Raw genomic sequence first — 16,195 nt, 5'->3', positions numbered from 1 at the left:
GAGCCAATGACTCTCCCAGATATAATAATGATGACAAATAGTACTTTAAGGTTTGCAAAGTACCTTTACACATGTTAACTCATTTGTGAGATAGGTTTTATCATTATTCCCATTTTACAGATGAGGAAACTGAGGCTAGAAAAGATTAAGTGACTTACCCAGGATCACACAGTTAGTATATGTCTGAGACAAAATTAGCTAACCCTTTCCTGCCATAACTGATTGTTCCCTTTGCTCCCATGCTTTCTTCAACCTCTGAAATCCTGATGTTCAAAATCTCTTCTTTCCTCGAATTCTTAAATATAGGAACTCTGTTATAAAAATTGCTTTGGAATGTACAAAAACATTTATGGTAGTGATTCGGACTAGAGGTTCAGAGGTCCCAGAATCCCAAAATCACGACAACACCCGGGTCCTGCCTGAAAGAATTCGACGCAAGCCTTCTTGCAGCCAAAAACAAAGTTCATTGAAGATTCGCCATATTGGCTAGACTCTTAAGGAATCTGAGCATCTATGGGCTATTGGCTAGATTGTGAAAATCTGCACTTCTTAATGGAGACAAGATGGACTTTATATACGGAAAGATTGTGGGAGGGATACAAGTAGTCCATGAGGTAATAGAATTACCAAGGGTGGGAAATGGAGCCAAGGGTGAGAAGTGGCCTGGGGCCATAGGGAGGCAAGACAATGGAGAGGAGATTGGGTGAAAGACCAGTTCTTGGGATTATAGCCCAGAGATTTGGCCAAGTGGGAAAGTACAGAGTCCATGAGGTAATAAAATTACCAAGGGTGGTAAATGGAGCCTAGGTGGGACCAAGGGTGGGAAGTGGTCTGGGGCCATAGGGAGGTAAGACAATGGAAGGAAGATTGGGAGTAGCCACAATGAAAGACCAGTTGATGGGATTATAGCCTGGGGTGGGGGGGGGGGAGGGGGACCGCCAGAGATTTGGCCATGCGGGGAAAGTCCAGGGTTTTTCCTTTCTGGGGCCCAGATTCCAACCCCATCATTCCCCCCTCAAACAATTGCTGTTTGAGGTAAAAGCTTATAGGATTGTACTTTGAGTTGTCTGATGGGTCATAATCCATCCATAATCAATAATCCACCATCTTGAGAGAAATGCCACAAACTATTCAGAGAAGGTGATAGTGGTGGGAAGTCAGCATGGGGAAAAGCTGAGAGGACAATTTTAGCCTCAGGCCAAGATGGGATCCTCCTGGCTGTTTCCCCATTATGTTCCTTTAAAAGGGAATGTTACCCACCTGGCTATTCCTGAGTCTGGCTATGAGGTGGGTTTGATACTGCATGGTTGGAAAACTGAATTATCTGAATCCAAACAGAGCTAAGGATCTTTTATCTTCTCAAAGTTGGGCCCTAAATCTAGTCCCTGTTTTATATCTGGGCCCTGCAGTTTTTTCCTGTCAGATTTGTGTCTTCCAGACTACAGGCCATTCTCCTACAGTTGGTAGCAAATAATGGGTACCAGCCAATGTCCCCCCTTTGTTTCCAGTCAACCTCCTCTTTGGGACCCCCTGGAGGCAGGGACAGCTTGCCAGCAGGAAGCAGTTTCAGAAGCCGAGACCTTTGCTCCTTACCCCAAAAGAATTTGGGTTCCTATTTGTTTGAGGGGGGAATGATGGGGTTGGAATCTGGGCCCCAGAAATGAAAAACCCTGGATTTTGCCACATGGCCAAATCTCTGGCATTCCCCTGAGGCTATAATCCCATCAACTGGCCTTTCATTGTGGCTACACCCAATCTCCCCTCCATTGTTTTACCTCCCTATGGCCCTGGCCACTTCCCACCCTTAATCCTAGCTAGGCTCCATTCTCACTTGGCCACAAGGTCCAGGTCCCAGGAGTTCTGTTCACCCCAGCTTACTAGCCACTCCCATCCAGATCTCCTTAGGCCCTTCCTCCCATCACCCCAAACTACTTGGCCACTCCTAGATCCCTCCCACGGTCTTTCTGTATATAAGATCCGTCATCTCCATTAACGTGCTCAGATTCTTAAAATGTGGGCAATAGCACAGACTCACTAGGAATCTTGTTCACCCCAACTAATGTTCTAATAAACCTTGTCTTTGGCTGAAAGAAGGCTTGGGTTGAATTCATTGGGACAGAACCCGTGTCTCTCGGGTCTCAGCACCCCAAAACCTCAACACCAGAGCCAGGAGGGGTAGTTTTCCGCTAAGATGCCCTAAAGGATTTGGAGGTTTCTTTTCTCTACTTCCATCAGTTCAAGCCCACACTGGTTGTGTCCCCTCACCACTCTTAGGAGCCAGCAACTAGCACTCCGGTTCCATTCTAAGCACTTAACATCAGGTAGTTTTTATAAAGGGACATTTACTTCAAAGACAGACAAGTACAAATGTACAGTAAACATCTGCCTCACACACACATACGTGCCTCTGGGATACAACCTTAGCTAGTTCCCTCAACTGAGTCTCGATTAATGTGAATAATAAATCCTTCATTCAAATTTATATAATTCAAAGTTAAAATTAGGCAAAATATGATCACTGGATCCAAATTAGTACAAATTTAAATAAGAAGTCCACTTCTCAGGATTCATTATTCCCACTAATTGGGACATAGCTGTATATAACATTGATCCCACCAAATTCACATACAGCTGTGGCATGACTATGAGATAAGCCCTCTCAGCTGTGACTGACCTGAGTCCAGAAGGTCACTCCTTCCTCCTCGGGGCCCTGGTGCTGTTACTGGCTACATACCTAGACTCTGCAAGGCTACCGTGCTGAGGCACACTCCTGACATTTTAAAACTCACTAGATTGGAGGCTCTCCTTTCTTAGAATTTTAAAAAGAATAAATGCAGAGACTAAAGAGTTCTTTTCATAGGACAACAGGACCTCAGAGGGGAAGAAGCCCCAGTTATTCTGCCCTCCCAGTGATGAGGGTGGGAGCTAAATCCCAAAAAAGGAAAAACCCTGGACTTTCCCACATTTCACAAGGCCAAATCTCTGGCATTTGCCTGAGGCTATAATCCTATCAACTGGCCTTTCTTTGTGGCTACACCCAATCTCCCAATTCTGTTACCTTTAACCTAGCCTAGCCTTCCTTATGGCCCCCGGCCATTTCCCACACTTAATCCTAGCTGGGCTCCATTGTCCAGGTCCCAGGAGTCCAGTTCTGGCCACTCCCATTCAGATCTTCCTTAAACCCCTCCTCCAGTCATCCCAAACTACTTGGCCACTCCTAGATCCCTCCCACCGTCTTTCTGTATATAAGGTCCATCTTGTCTACATTAAGTGCTCAGATTCCTGAAATCTAGCCACCACTCAGATTCTTAGAATCTAGTCAATACTTGCAGATTCCTAGATTCCTAGATTCCTCAAGGGTCTGACAATATGGTGGATTGTTAATAAACCTTGTTTTTGGCTGAAATAAGGCTTGGGTCGAATTCTTTCAGACAGGACCCACATGTCATGATCTTGTGCTTCCAGCACCCCAACCTCTAGACTTCATCAATAGCACTGTCTCTCACAGGACACTGACAGGAGTCATAGACATCTCCCTGAGCCCCCTCCCCACCAACCCCTGCCAAAGTATAGCTGAAAAAAAAATTGGGTAAAGGGACTTGCATGAAGCTGCCTCAGGCCTTTTTGAAGATGCCCTCTAGTTTTACCTATAATCAACTGAAAAAGGGACCTCTTAACCATGTGGTTCTCATATTAAAACTTGTTATATTGTATAATCCACATTCTCTCTAGAGCACAGCCTCTCCTAGCTATATCCTGTCCCTGGGGTCTACAGACCCTCTGAGTGTCTCCCTATGCTGATCTGGCCTGGAAAAATGACTCACTATGATTTTTTTCTTGGATTTCCCAATAAGGACCTGGTCTGATCCATTTTCTAGATTGCAGGATGCAGTGTCTTAGTTGCCAGGTAAATTGACTGCTGGGCTGGGTCAAGGATTTCTAAGGAATGACTCTTCACTGTATTTGCCTGCTGCAGCCCGGGATGGACTTAAAGATTTCCCTTATTGGGATTTTAATGGCCCTTTGGAAGTTTATAAAACTTGAAGCTAATCCATTCAATCTCTGATACTCATTTACATAACAACAGGAAAATAAACACAACAGAGACAAAATAAACATGGATAGGCCCCTCCCCTACCCAGAAGGCCTTAGCAGTTCTTGCCTCACTTTTCACCAGGGAATAGAAAAATGAGCTCATTACTTGAAGTCTTTTGTACCTGCCCTCAATTCCATCTCTGCCACCACTTAAAAAAAACTATTCAGTAAGCTGACAGGAAACAGTAAAAGGATACCTGCTCATGCTCTAACGTAGGGAGGGAGGAAAAGGGCCATTCCATCACGCATTTCCAGGGGCAAGCTTACCAAGCCTTCACAAGAATTGGTAGAAAGGCTTAGAATATTGTGCTTGCTTTAAGGACAGAACTCTCATTGGCCAGTCTCCACACTATACATTTTTCTTTTTCTTTCTTTTTTTTTTTTTATGTGAGACAATTGAGGTTAAGTGGCATGCCCAGAGTCACACAGCTAGTAAGTGTTATGTGTCTGAGGCAGGATTTGAACTCAGGTCTTCCTGACTCCAGAACCAGTGCTCTATCCACTGAGCCACCTAGCTGCCCTCACATTACACATTTTTTCTTGTTTTTTTGGGGGGGTTAGGCAATGGGGTTAAGTGACTTGCCCGGGGTCACACAGCTAGTAAGTATTATGTGTCTGAGGCCAGATTTGAATTCAGGTCCTCCTGAATCCAGGACTGGTGCTCTATCCATTGCACCACCTAGCTGCCCCCACATTACACATTTTTCAAAGAATTTTGCATGATTTTAACATAAAAAAGGGAGACACCTTGTTGGAAGAGAGCTTTGAAAACATCATTTTGCTGTACTGAATCAGAAACTTTTTTGTATTTGATAAATAATAATCACAGTAAGGTCCTGTATTTTCTAACCATTTCAGGCAATTGGATGACTCTATAGATGTGGTTGGTTATAGAATTTGTTGTTGTTGTTGTTCAGTCTTTTCATTTGGGGTTTTCTTGGCAAAGGTACTGGAGTGATTTGCCATTTCCTTCTCCAGCTCATACAGGTGAGGAACTGAGGCAAACAGGATTAAGTGCCTTGCCCAGGGTCACACAGCTAGTAAGTATCTGATGCCAGATACTTACTCAGAAAGATGAGTCTTGACTCCAGGTCTGGTGTTCTATCCATTGGGCCACCCTTATTATAAAATACCATTTGCAAAAGCTTGACTGTTCCTTTCTCCTTTTTCATCTGGAATGCTTGTGATGTTCGTGTAGATTATTTTCATTAACATTTTAAATAGATTGTAAAGTAAGTATTTCAGTTAGTGGTTACTGATCTCTTGGTCACTTTTTGGAGAAATAATAAGTCCTGTGCTTTCGAGCTCCTCACCTGTTTCAAATGAGAAACTTCAAGAACTAATCATTCTATGCCCTCAAAATTGGGTCATTCCTGGTATAGAGCTTTCTCTATATATTTGGTTTTGTCCAATGGCATCTCCCATATTTGCTTGCTTCAGTGACATTTCCACTTCTTCATGTAGCGTATCTGAAACTGTGATATTAAAGTTCAAATGTTGTAGCTCCACTATTAACGGTGAAAATGATTTGTTATAAAAATTATTGGTTTCTCTCCTCCATTTGGACCATTTCTTGAGTTTTTTAAGAGAAGGGAAGAGGTAGATAGTCATAATTCAAATAAATGAATGTTATACATTTAAAATAAACATTAAATTTAAGTTTGAGGTCACTGGTCTAACTTACTTCCCTACTAATGCAGGAATCCCTTCTGAATCTCTGTAGTCAACTAGTAGTGATGCTGACTTTTTTTTTTTTTTAGCAAGAGAGAACCATATCTTTCTCAAAAATGAAATGACCCAGAATTAATGTGCTTTCTCTTGCTCTGGTAGTGACTCTAACATCTTTCTTTTAGCTTTACTTTTTATTTTTAATTTTGATGTCATAGATAATGTTGTAACAGTGATAGAGCTGACAGAAAGGAGTACTGAAATGACTCCAAATCTTGAAAAATGATTTTTATTGTTTTCAATTCTGAGAAATTACAAGTCATAGAGTTTGCTTTTTGAACAAAAAGGGAAGTATCAACTGTAAAGCAAATATCCTGAAATACAGTCGCAGGAGGAAATACAAGAACCAGCATGGGAAGGCAAGTCAAAGTATGTTTGGGTAAAGATCAGTAGAGGAAGAAACAAAAGCAATAATTGTATTGGATTATACTATAGACCATTAACGCAGAAGGAGGAAATTGAGGAGATTAGGAAATGATTACAGGCTTGGCACAGATGCACAATAAGGATTTCAATTATCCAGAATCCTTTAGAGATCATTTTCTGTCAATAGCAGAGCAGCTATTAATCTCTTGATTTGCTTTAATGGTAATTTAATCCTTCAAAAGGTAGAGAAATCAACAAATGGAAATTCTATTTTGCAGCAGATTCTCAACAAGGAAGAAATAGCCACTGGAATGGAAATTACAGGAACCTTTAGGGGAAATAACCATTCAAACTTAGAATTTATGACAGAGGAGTACAAAACCAGAAATAGTCTGACAAGCATTCTAGAATTGGGGAAAGCAGATTTCAGAGGAAGGGTAGTTAGAGACCCACAGACTAAAATTTTATGGGGAAAGTTAGCTCAGGTGGGATGCAAAGCTCTCAAAATGAAATTTAAAAGCCACATAGAAAAACAATTGTGATGAAAATGAAAAAGGGAGAGTTGTCTAAAGCAACAGTTGTGGTTGCTCAAGGAACTCAATAGTAATAGCATTTATGTTTAGGTTCTTTTTTTGGATCGTGCCTTTTAGGAAATCCAACAATTTAAAAATTATCTCTCCCGGATCTATTTTCCAGTTCAGTTGTTTTTCCAATGAGATATTTCACATTGTCTTCTATTTTTTCATTTTTTTGGTTCTGTTTTATTGTTTCTTGATTTCTCATAGAGTCATTAGCTTCCACTTGCTCAATTCTAATTTTTAAGGAATTATTTTCTTCAGTGAGCTTTTGTACCTCCTTTTCCATTTTGCCACTTCTGTTTTTTTTTATTCAAAAATAGATTCACTTCAATATATTTAGTCCTATGCATTTTATTTGATGCATTTAAAAACATTCTCCTGAGAATGGGTCCATAGGTTTCACCAGCTTGCCAAAGGAGTCCATGACTCAAAGAAAGGTTAAGTCTGGGGTCCCTTCTCACTCTAGATTTATGTGCTTATGAAATACCACCAGTACAAGTAGAAATGGATTGATTTTTAAAAAAATTTTTTTATTAATTTATTTTGATTTATCAACAATCACTTCCATTAGCTTTTGAGTTTTAAATTTTTCTCTCCCTCCCTCCTTCCCTCCCCAACAAGGTACACAATCTGATATAGGTTATACATATACATTCCTATTAAACATATTTTCACATTAGTGATGTTGTAAGGAAGAACTAGAACCAATAAGATGAACCACCAGAAAGAGGAAACAAAATATAACAGAAGCAAAAAATAGCAAAGTGTATGCTTCGATATGTATTCAAACTCCATAGTTCTTTCTTTGGATGTGGATAGCATTTTCCATCATGAGGCCTCTGGAGATGTCTTAGATCCTTTTAATTGCTGTGAAGGGTTAAGTCTATCAATATTAGTTATCGCACAATGTGGCTGTTACTGTGTATAATGTTCTTCTGGTTCTGCTCACTTTACTCAGCATCAGACCATACAAGTCTTTCCAGGTTTTTCTGAAGTCTGCCTGTTCATCATTTCTTTTTCTTTTTTTCCTGTTCATCATTTCTTATAGCACAATAGTATTCCATTGTATTCATATACCACAACTTGTTCGGCCATTCACCAATTGATGGGCATCCTTTCAATTTCCAATTCTTTGCCACCACAAAAAGAACTGCTATAATTTTCCAGCCCAAGACGACTTACAAGGTCTACAGGAAAGATTTGTCACATCAGAGTGAGAGTGCAGGCACCAGCACAGACCAGGACCCAACAAACCAGGAGCAAGCCTTCAAGAGGGGTGGGAGGGAACTGAATCAGCAGTGGCAGTGACTGCTTATGGAGCTCTCATCCCACAGACAATAAGGGGGTTGAACAACTGGTCAGAAGCAGCTTATAGAGGTCTCTTTGCTGAGACTGGGGGTAGGACGCTGTTGCTTTGCCCATACTCGATCCTGGTCACAGTTCTGGGTGGCAGTTCCAGGATAAGGAAGAGCACTAGCACACCAGAGCTTGGGGCCACAGTGGAGCAAGGACCCTCATCACAGTTCCAGGGCAGAAAAGAGAGCTTGGGTCCTTTTCCTATTTGTATGATCTCTTTGGGATATAGCCCTGGAAGTGCTATTGCTGGGTCAGAGGGCCACTTCTGTTTTTTTTTAAGGAGTTCTTTTCTTCAGTGAATTTTTGTATGTCTTTTTCCATTTGGCCAATTTTGTTTTTCAAGGCATTCGTACCCTCACTGGATTTTTGTACCTCTTTACCATTTGGCCTATTTTGTTTTTTAAAGTGTTATTTTCTCCAGTATTGTGTGTGTGTGTGTGTGTGTGTGTGTGTGTGTGTGTGCGCGCCTCCTTTACCAAGCTGACTCTTTTTTCATGATTTTCTTTCTTTCTTCTTTCTTCTGTTTTTTTTTGGGGGGGGGCGGAGAGGGGCTAGGCAATGAGGTTAAGTGTCTTTCCCAGGGTCACACAGCTAGTAAATGTCAAGTGTCTGAGGTGGATTTGAATTCAGGTCCTCTGACTCCAGGGCTGGTGCTGTATCCACTACTTTCTTGCATTAGTCTCATGTCTCTTCCCAATTTTTCCTCTACCTCTTTTACTTGATTTTTAAAATCCTTTTTGATCTCTTCCATGGCTTGAAACCAATTCATATTTTTTTTTGAGGCTTTGGGTTTTGACTTTGCTATCTTCTTGTGAGTGTCTGTGTTTTGATCTTCCTTGCCACCACAGTAACTTCCTATAGTCAGAATTTTTTCTGTTTGCTCATTTTCCCAACCTATTTCTTGACTTTTAACTTTTTGCTAAAGTGGGGTTCTACTTCCAGAGCACTCTATCCCAAGCCTCAAAGCCGAGTTTATACAGCTGTTTTCAGAGATACTTCTAGGGACCTGTAAGTTTTCAGTTCTTCCAAGGTGGTATATCTAAGGAGAGATGTATTTATTACTCTCATGGCCTGTACTCTGGTCTGTGAGTGCACAAGCACTCTTTTCTGCCCTGGAACTGTGATGAGGGTCCTTGCTCCACTGTGGCCCCAAGCTCAATGTGCTAGTGCTCTTCCTTATCCTGGAACTACCACCCAGAACTGTGACCAGGATCGAGTATGGGCAAAGCAACAGCGTCCTACCCCCAGTCTCAGCAAAGAGACCTCTATAAGCTGCTTCTGACCAGTTGTTCAACCCCTTTATTGTCTGTGGGATGAGAGCTCCATAAGCAGTCACTGCCACTGCTGATTCAGTTCCCTCCCACCCCTCTTGAAGGCTTGCTCCTGGTTTGTTGGGTCCTGGTCTGTGCTGGTGCCTGCACTCTCACTCTGATGTGACAAATCTTTCCTGTAGACCTTGTAAGTCGTCTTGGGCTGGAAAATTATTCCACTCCATCCTTTTGTGGATTCAGCCACTGCAGAATTTGTTTTAGGCCATTATTTGAAGGTGTTCAGAGGCATTTTGGGGAGAGCTCAGGTGAGTCCCTGCCTTTTTGCCACCATCTTGGCTCTGCCCCCAAATACAGTAGCAATAACAGCATTTATAATATCAATTGTAACATTTATATAGTAGTTTAAATTTTGTAGAGCACTTCCCATATTATCTCATTTGACCCTCACAATAACTCTATGAGGAAAGTGCTATTATAACTCCTATTTTACAGATGAATAAATTGAGCATGAGAGAGGGTAAGTGATTTGCCCAAAGTCAAATGGCTAGTGTGTGTTCAAGGCAGGATATGAATCTGGGCCTCAGACTTATATCTTCCTAATTCTAAGAGCTCTATCTACTATGCCACTTAGCTAGAAACAACTAATGGAGAATGAATATAAAAACATGGCACAGTTCTGTAAGAATGGTTTTTGGAGTACTAAGCTCAGAATGATCTAAAGTTGTTGATGAAGGCTCAGGACAGCAAAAAGATTACATATCTACATAGACATATAGGTAGGTAAGCAGGTAGGTAGATGGAGATACAGAGACAGAGACAGAGATATGGAGAAAGAGAAAGACAGAGACAAAGAGAGACTGGGCAAAAGAGAAAGATCAAAGCTAGAGTGAATAGGACCTGAACTAAGGAGAAGATAATGGAAATCAAATTTAGAGAGAAGATAGCTATTCAATTCTAATTTTGCTTCTTCATTTTTCTGCTAAGGGGAACAGTTTTGGGGTAGGGGAGGACAGACCAAATATGGTTAGTAGAAATTTGATACCAAAGCTAGTAGGAGACTATCCACTACACTGATGAGTCCAAGCCACTTGGCCCACATGGACCACATCTCAGGGTTCTGAAATAACTGGCAGATGTTACTGATGATCCACTGTCAATAATCTTTGAAAGATCATGAAGCCCATTTAAAATAATTGTAGACTGTATAAAATACCTGGGAGTATACTTGCCAAGACAAAACCAGGAGCTACATGAACTTAATTATTTTTTCTTCTTCTTTTAAATAGTATTTTTTCCCTCTTACATGTAAAGACAATTTTTAACATTCTTTTTTTTTTAAATCCTGAGGTCCAATTTTTAGAGGTTACATGTGTGCAATCATGTATTTCCATTTTAGTCATGTTGTGAAAGGAGAAACAGACCAAAAGGAAAAAAATTAAGAAAAAAATAGAAAGTGAAAATAGTATACTTTGATCTTCATTCAGACTCTGTCAATTCTTTCTCTGAATGTGGATGGCATTTTCTATCATGAGTCCTTTGAAGTTATCTTGGATCATTGTATTGCTGAGAAGAGTTAAATCATTCACAGTTGATCATCGCACAATGTTGCTGTCACTATACGCAACATTCTCCTGGTTCTGCTCATTTTACTTTGCATGAGTTACTTTGCATATAAGTCTTTCCAGGTTTTTCTGAAATTGACCTCCTCATTTCTTATAGCACAATAGTATTCCATCACATTCATATACCACAACTTGTTCAGCCATTCCACAATTGATGGGCGTCCCCTCTCCAATTTTTTTGCCACCACAAAAAGAGCTGTTGTAAATATTTTTATACATATAGCTCCTTTTCCCCCTTTTATGATCTCTTTGGGATACAGACCTAGTAGTGGTATTGCTGGATCAAAGGGTATGCCCTTTGGGCATAGTTCCAAATTGCTCTCCAGAATGATTGGATCAGCACGAACTTAATTATAAAACACTTTTTATACAAATAAAGTCAGACTTAAATAATTGGAGGAATATTAATTGTTCATGGTGGGCAGAGCCAATATAACAAAAATGATAATTCTACTTAAACTAATCTACTTATTCAATGCCTTTCCAATTAAACTACCAAAAATTACTTTATTGAGCTAGAAAATTAATAATAAAATTAATTTGGAAGAACAAAAGGTCAAGAATATCAAAGGAACTAATGAAAAAAATGTAAAGAAAAGAGGTTTAGCAGTACCAGATCTTAAAGTTAAGGCAGTACTTATCAAAACTATCTGGTACTGTCTAGGAAATAAAAAAGTGGATCAGTGGAATAGAGTAGACATACAATTCATTGTAGTAAATGATTATAGTGACCTTGTGTTTGATAAATGTAAAAATATAAGCTTTTTGGAGAAGGATATACTATTTGGTAAAACTTGTGGGGAAAACTGGAAAGCATTCTGGCAGAAACTGGGTATAGATCACTATCTTACACCATTTAAGAAGATAAGGCCAAAATGGATACATGACCTAGATATAAAGGAATGTATCATAAGAAAACTAGAAGAACATGGAACACATTACCTATCAAACTTATGGATAGGAGAATTTATGAATAAGAAATAAAAAGCGTTGAGAGATAGAAAATGGATACTTTTGGTTACATTCAATTTAAAAGGTTTTGTACAAACAAAATCAATGTAGAATTAGAATGTAGAATGTAGAAATTAGAAGGAAAGCAGAAAATTGGGGGAAAATTCTGAGAGATGTTTTCTCGGATAAAGGTCTCACATCTCAAATATATAGAGAACCTAGTCACATTTATAAGAATATGAGTTATTACCAATTGGCAATTGGTCAAAGGATATGAACAGGCAGTTTTTTAATGAAAAATCAAAACTATATATAGTCATATAAAAATGCTCTAAATCACTATTGATTGGAGAAATGCAGATTAAAACAACTTTGAGATATCATCTCACACCTATCAGATTGGCTAAAATGATTAAAAGGGAAAATGACAAAAGTTGGAGGGGTTATGGAAAAATTGAGACACTAACACGGTTGGTGGAACTGTGAACTAATCCAAGCGTTTTAAAGAGCAATCTAGAATTATGCTGAAAGAGTTATAAAACCGTGTATGCCCTTTGACCCAGCAATACCACTATTAGGTCTGTGTCACAAGGTGATCAGGGAAAAGGAAAAGAACCTGTATGTTCTAAAATATTTATAGCAGCTCTCTTTGTGATGGCAAAAAACTGAAAATTGAGGGGATGTCTATCAATTGGGGAATGGCTAAACAAGTTGTGGCGTATGATTGTGATGGAGTACTATGTGTTATAAGAAGTGAAGAACTGGGGCAGCTAGGTGGCGGCAGTGGATAGAGCATGGGCCCTGGGGTCAGGAGGACCTGAGTTCAAATCCAACCTCAGACACATGACACATACTAGCTGTGTGACCCGGGGCAGGTCACTTAACCCCGATTGCCTCACCAAAAAAAAAAAAAAAAAAAGCAATGAGCTAGTTGATTTTGGAAAATGTGGAAAGACTTGCATGAAATAATGAAAAGTGAAGTGAGCAGAACTAAGAGAACATTGTATACAGTAATAGCAACATTGTTTGAAGAATAATTATGAGCAACCAAGTTATTATGAGTATTACAAATACTCAAATCAACTATAAAGGACCAATGAAAGAAGATACTATCCACCTCCAGAGAGAGAACTGATAAGTAGAAGTATACATAGTATGGTTATACATAGATTTGTAAATCTGTGTCAAATGGTGGCCTTCTCTAGGTTGGGGTGGGGAGGAAGAGAGAGAGATAGTTTGGAACTTAAAATGTAACAAAAATAAATAAAATAAATTAATTTTTAAAAAAAGAAAGATCAAGGTGGCACAGTGGATAGAGCACCAGCCCTGAAGTCAGGAGGACCTGAGTTCAAATTCAACCTCAGACCACATACTTGACACTTACTAGCTGTGTGACCCTGGGCAAGTCACTTAACCCCAACTGCCTAAAAATAAAAAAATTTTTAAAAAAAGAAAGATCGTGGAGAACAGATGAGATTTGGCTGTCTCAGACACTGGCTATATGACCCTGGAAAAATTACTTAACCTCTTTGTGTGTGTGTATGTGTGTGTGAGGCAATCAGGGTTAAGTGACTTGCCTAAGGTCACATAGCTAGTATGTGTCAAGTGTTTGGTCTGAGGCTGGATTTGAACTCAGGTCCTCCTAATTTCAGGGCCTGTGCTCTATCTACTGAGCCACCTAGCTGCCCCTTACTTGACCTCTTTGAGACAATTTACTCACTTGTAAAATGAGGATGATACCTGTTGTAACTACCTCCCAGAATTGTCATGAGGCTTGAATGAGAAAATATATTTGCAAACCTTAGAGAGATATACAGGGTATTCCAAAAGTCTTAATGCAGTCAATAAAGCTTTTAGCTTTAAGTTACACTGTTTTTTGGAACACCGTGTATAAATGTCAACTGTTTTCAAAGAAGGACCAATGCATTCTAATTTTCAAAGAAGGGAAGAGAATTGAATCTGCAAACTAATAGCCATTGAACTGGACATGGATAAAGGCAGAAGTGACATGCTTATCAGTTTTGCAGATGACATAAAGCCAGGAGAGAGAGCAAACACATTGAATTATGAAGTCTGGGAACAACAACAACAAAAAAAAAACAAAGCAACCTCTGCAGTCTTCTACAACAGGCTGAGTCTAACAGGATGAACTGTAATAGGGACAAATATAAAATCTTAAATTTGGACTCACAAAATCCATTTCAGAATGCAAGATTGGAGAGGTGCTGCTAGACAGCAGTTTCAAAAAGGCCTGGGTATTTTTAACAGACTCTACACCAGGGGTGGGGAACCTGCAGCCTCAAGGCCACATGTGGCCCTCTGGGTCCTCAAGCATGGCCCTTTGACTGAATCCAGGTTTTACAGAAAAGATCCTTTTATTAAGGTGATTTGTCCTGTGAAATTCGGATTCAGTGAAAGGGCTGAGCTTGAGGATCTGGAGAGTCACACGTGGCCTCATACAACAGGTTTCCTACCCCTGCTCTACACTTTCTTTGTACTAATGGTGATAACAGCAGAGGGGAAAGCTAATGCGATTTTAGGCTTCATTAAAGGACATCGAGCATCTAGGTGATAGCCCTTCTCTATCGAAGGACACTAATTGGTTCCCCTGGTCAGATCATATTTCAAAGTATTGTATTCAGTTCTAGGGATTACATTTTAGAAAGAAGCTTCATAAGTTGGAGAGTGTCCAAAAGACAGTTGTTGGGATGGTGAAGGACTTTGAGTTCATGCCTCATGAGAACTGTTTGGAAGAATTGGGTATATTTACCCCGGAGAAGCCAAGACATACCGGCGATAGCCTGGCCGAGTGTTTAAAGGACTGGCATATCAAGAGAGAGAAGTAGCTGTGTTCTGCTTGTCCCCTTAAGTCACAACTAGGAGCGATGAGCAAAAAATCGCAAAGAGGCAAGTTGAGCCTCAACATTAGGAAAAACTTCTTAACAATTAGATTTATCCACAAATGACATAGGCTGCTTATAGTGTGTAAGGCGAGGCAGCTATGGCAGCAACGGTAGCTGTATATGCTCTATCCATAATGGATAGAGCCCTGGATTCAATTTCAAGAAGACCCGAATTCAAATTTGTCCTCCATCACTTACGAACCTGGGCAAATCACTTACCTCTGTCTGGCTCAGTTTCCTCATCTGTAAAGTGGAGAAAATAATTGTACCTATCATCCAGGTTTGTTGTGAAGGTAAAGTGAGATAATGTTCATATGTGGCTGGCGTATAGCCGATGTTTAATAAATGCTTGTTTAAAAAAAAACACATAGAACTTAAGGTCTTTAAACAAAGACTGAGTGGATTGGATGGTCTCTGAAATCATTTCAATGAGGGTTCTTAACCTTTTTCAGGCCGTGAACTCCTTCAGCAGTATAGGGAAGCCTATGAATCTCTTCTCAGAATAATTTATTTTTAAAACTCACAATTAAAAGAAATGTTAAATTCAGTTAGAGGTTAGTGAAAATAAAGATGTAATTTTCCCCATCCAAATAGACTCCCTGAAATAACACACACATACCCCCTTAGGCATCTGCAGACCTTGGCTTAAGAATCTCTGTCTTAAACTAAAATTCCATGGTTCTGTGAAGAAAAGGCTAGATTGAAGGGATTTTTTTCCAGCCTCATTTATTGTGCGTTATCCAAACCCGACTGGTAGACCTTTTCACTCAACAGGGGCTGAATCCATTTATTTATTCCATGCATCATTTTCCACTCATCTCCACTCATTTACTGCTCTCTGCCCACCTTGGCACGTCTTCCAGACTCTCTCAGATGCCCTCAAGTGGATCCAGGAGGTATAAATTAATTTTTTAAAACCCTACTATCTGTTTCTCATCACCAGAATGTCAGCCACAAGGAGGTGGTTACTTTTTTCTTTTTTATTGTTTTTTTGTCGACAAGAACTCATTAAGATCATCTACTTAGACATGGGGGAGTGGAGAGGTCTAGAGGGAGCCCCACGATAATGCAAAAAAAAAGCCTTTTGAAGTACTGTATTCTTGGCATTGTCCTAAATTCATAATCTAACTGGGGAAATCAGACACACATGAAGCCACTAGAGAATATGCCTTATAATACAGTGCAGATTGTATGAATAAGTCCAGAGGGAATGAGAACCATGAAGCAATAGGTTAGTAAGGGGAGATTTTTTTTTCAGAGAAATGAGCCAGGTTCCCTTCTTCCTAAATTAGGAACAGCTTTGCCGTGACCCTAGGCTTATATGA

Source organism: Vombatus ursinus, unplaced genomic scaffold, assembly GCF_900497805.2.
Source record: "Vombatus ursinus unplaced genomic scaffold, bare-nosed wombat genome assembly UNPS02014798.1, whole genome shotgun sequence".
NCBI classification, from domain to species: Eukaryota; Metazoa; Chordata; class Mammalia; order Diprotodontia; family Vombatidae; genus Vombatus; species Vombatus ursinus.
The sequence above is the reverse complement of the archived record's forward strand: the minus strand, read 5'-3'. Positions refer to the sequence as shown.